Consider the following 4,149-nt stretch of genomic DNA (forward strand, 5'->3'; position numbering starts at 1 on the left):
AACAGCGTTTTCACCGGTTATCTGATGTCTGACTGACATCCATAAGTTAGGATACTGTCCTATTCACCTACAACCAATTGTGGACATTAGGGTTCTGCTGTGGAACTGATGCGCAACAATGCTGAGAACTATGGAAACGATATCTGTTCCTGTGCCCATGCTATTGTACTTGAATTTGACAGGATTATATGTATGTACGGTATTATCGGACATGAAGGTAAACACAAAATGCTGGAGTAACTCAGCGGGACAGGCAGCATCTCTGGAGAGAAGGAATGGGTCAAGTTTCGGGTCGACACCCTCTTGAGACTGATGTCTGTGGAGTGGGCGGAACAGACATGGAATGTAGTCCGAGACAGTAAGACTGGTGGGGGAACTGGAGAGGGGAGGGGATGCAGAGAGAGGGAAAGCAAGGGCTATTTGATGTTCGAGAAGTCAATGTTCATATCGCTGGGGTGTTTACGACCCAAGCGAACTATGCGGTTCTATTCATGCAATTTGCACTCTGACAATGGAGCAAAGGTTAGATTGGGAATGGGACGATGAGTTAAAGTGCTGATCAACCGGGAGATCATGCAGGTTAAGGCTGACTGAGCGGACCTGTTCAGCGTAACGATCACCGAGCGTGCGTTTGTTCTCGCCGCTGTACAGGAGTTGGCATCTGAAGCAGCAATCACAATAGAGGAGGCTGGAGGACCTCAGGCTCACCTAAAAAGACGGTCGCAGTCGAGTAGGGAGGTAAAGGGACAGGTGTTCCATCTCCCGCGGTCGCAGGTGAAAGTACCTGAGGAGGGGGTGATTTTATGGGTGGGATGGGACGAGTTGACCATGGAGTTGCGGAGGGAACGGTCTCTGTGGAAAGCAGAAAAGGGTGGAAATGGAAAGATGTGCCCAGTAGTGGGATCCCGTGGGAAGCGGCGAAGATGTTGGAGGATTTTACTTCGGAGTCACGTGAGTGACTACGTGAAGAACCCGCTCAGTGCGCAGGCGCGGCATTACGCCAGCAGTGCAACAGCGGCAGCGGGAGCTAGGCACTCCCGCAACAGATGAAACGGACCGTCAGGTGAGTATCCTGAGGTCGGATTTCTTTTACAGGGGAGCCCCTTTTTCTGCTTGTGTTTTACAGGCAGAGAAAAAGGCTCTGGAACAAAACTGTCCCCCGTTCGAGGAGGAACGTTTCCCGTCGGGGGGAAGGGGGGCAGCAACAGGCGGTAGGAGCGACCCGGTGTTCCTCTATTCCCCGACACCGTGCCGAGCCCAGCCCGCTAGCGGGCTGGATGTATAACCACCCGAAGCGGCATCCGGCAGGTGTTCCCGATTTGGGACGGGACGTCTCTCCACCCGCACGGGGGGAGAGAGAGCCGCCTGAGCCGCCGGAGCGGCTCTCGGTGCAGGTGCCTGCGAGACACGCTGCTTGAGGGGCGCTCTCGCTACTACAAGGCACAAAAGCTCCAGAAGATGGCGGTAGGAACATTTAACCGGGCGTCCCGCTATCCCCACACCGCGCCGAAGCCAGTCCCGCCAGTCCCGCTAGCCTGAGCTGCGGGCTGGATGTCTAGCCATCCGAAGAGGCATCCGGCCGGTGGCTTCCGACTTGTCGGAGGGGACGTCTCTCCACCCGCAGGGAGAGAGACAGCCGCCTGAGCCGCTGGAGCGGCTCCTGGAGCAGGAGCTCCTGCGAGACACGCTACGTGAGGGGCAGTCTCGCTGGAGGGTTCAGGCATACCCTCCACAGTGCCTAGGCACTGCCCATCGCTTCCTCCTTAGTGTGGTTAGCTTTGGGGTGACCAGTGGCTGGGCTGGTCAAGAAGAGGGGTCACTGGCTGAACAATATCGGGAGTATGCTTGAGGTACAGGATCAGGAAGAGCTGCTGGGTGTGGCCGCTATGTGGCTCCACCACTAGCGAGATGGCTTTTCAGTCTCAACTGATGGCCAGCTTACTACCTGTCTTTTCCAAAAAACCTCTCCAGGACAGGTAGCCATGAGGCGTTGGTTTTATCACGCCTCCCCTAAATTGCATTTACTCAAAGTGCCCGCCATTATTGGGGGATACTTTGAGCAGCGCGTTTAACCTAAATATTTTAAAAATGCATTTGGTACCCTGACGTCGGCTATCATGTCCACCTGCTCATTCCAGAGGGGCAGGGTAGTATGGCAAAACAACTGACCCTACTGTTCAACGGTATACCTCATAACTTCTGAAATGAACTCACAAACCTGCCTCAATCTATGAAATTAACAGGACTATGAGAACGCCGACCTCATAAGCACAGATCCTGCTACCTGGCACTTACCAAACCAGTCCTAAAAAACTGGACGAAGTGTTCAAACTATTCGGCACAAGAGGGCAGAGTCTGGAATGAGCACCACACTAAACCAGACAGCAGTACCTCTACGTGTCCACCAGGGGCGTCTACCTCATGGTACTGGTGAAAGCTCGGGGCCTGCATGCCAAACCTGTAGCATTTTAGGCCACGGCCCAGAGCAGGCCCCAGGGGAAAATGTGCCACCCCCCAACAAACATCGTCCCTACAAGAACAAGGAACCAGAAACCGAAGAAAACAACAATGAAGACAGATAAGTATGGTTCCTACCATCACATAAAGGTTAAGGGTTGTACTATCAAGGGGTGGATGAATCACGCCTGGTTAGGAAGCTATCACTCTTGATAGTTATATACCAAAAAATAAATACAAGGGGAATAGAATTAATATCTTGCCACCAATTCAGCAAGCACCCCAAGTGGTCTACCCTCCCACGATGGTGAATGTCGCACCATCGTTGATAAACCACTTGAGTATTTCACCAGGTATACCCATTCATGGGATTTGTAACTACTACCATGGATCCAAGGATACTTTATGGTAGACATCGACCTTGAAGATGCACACTATTCAGTACCTTCTCATATAAGTTTCGGATATACCGCAATTACCTGGATGGAGTAACCATGATGAGCGTTGCGGCATTTAAGTCAAAGTTATCCAGAATCAACTAGCCCTGACACTTAGAAACATTCCGTCATGGCATGTCTATATATTAACGACAAACTATCCTTGGATACAGCTTTAGCTGCATCGCTTCTCGGTCTTTTGGCTAAGATCAAGTGTAGTATCTGTTCTTATCAGTTTAATAATCTGATACGTCCCTTATCTAGGGACCATATATTAAATTGAATTTTGGAACAGGGAGATGGAATAGGGGCTTGCTCCGTCCACTCCACGCATCGACCCAGTATTGCAGTGCCTCTGGGAACGGTGCACAAAATATATATCCAGATATTTACGTTGACCATCCACAACGTTGTTATCTGGTATTCATTAAGACTATCAGTCATGGTGCATTAACCACCAATCAACTACGTGGCAAAGTAATTGGGATATAGCAGCATTACCAGCTACTGAACTTTGTACCTTTCCTATGAGCTGAGATACTAGTGTTCAAAACTATCTCCATACCTGTAATATGGGGGCAAATGGATTAATCTGTAGTGTTATCATGGAATTTATCGGCAGGAAGGATTATGGTTGTACACTTCCACCTGTTTTGAGTAACATCTTATGTGTCCTGATGTGTTACTGAGCGTGTAATACTTAATGCCAATATGAATTGACTTAAACATGTTATATATTAACTTACTTAATTCTAGTGAAGCATTTGCTCAGTAATCCACAAAATTTGCATGTTCGTTTATAAGATAACAACATCAGTGGTGGCATATACCAAACCAATTGGGCGGAGAACATCGATATTAGGGGACAATTTATTAACAATTGGAAACCGTATGTCGTCAAACATGTTTGACCATCAGTAACTCACCTATCAGGTGAGCTAAATACTGTAAACATACATTTAAACCAAAAATATTTGCTGAAATCACTAAGCAATATGGACACCAGATATCGATTCCTTATATCCAATTAAATCACCACGTACTAACTTACGTCACATGAAACCAATCTCAAGGCAGCGGCAATGGAGACATTCCCGCGTATTGAGTGGTGGGGGGAACCTAATCTCTATGTTTTCCTTTCCTTCTACCTCTTCAATAGGTACTACGGCTTCATCAGTCGGGTACTACGCAAATTACAGTGGACCAAGTCCACAAGCATGGTTCCCAGTGATCCTCGACATGGTCATTAAAAGAA

The 4,149-nt window shown here is 48.7% G+C and overlaps 1 non-coding gene across 1 annotated transcript; it reads left to right on the forward strand.

The window, feature by feature from the left end:
* Window positions 1-3,077: 3,077 nt before the first annotated feature.
* Window positions 3,078-3,269, forward strand: LOC116982987. Its single transcript, XR_004414582.1, has one exon. It is a non-coding gene; the product is annotated as a U2 spliceosomal RNA (small nuclear RNA).
* Window positions 3,270-4,149: the final 880 nt, after the last annotated feature.

The sequence above is a fragment of the Amblyraja radiata genome, chromosome 17, assembly GCF_010909765.2.
Source record: "Amblyraja radiata isolate CabotCenter1 chromosome 17, sAmbRad1.1.pri, whole genome shotgun sequence".
Lineage (NCBI taxonomy): Eukaryota > Metazoa > Chordata > Chondrichthyes > Rajiformes > Rajidae > Amblyraja > Amblyraja radiata.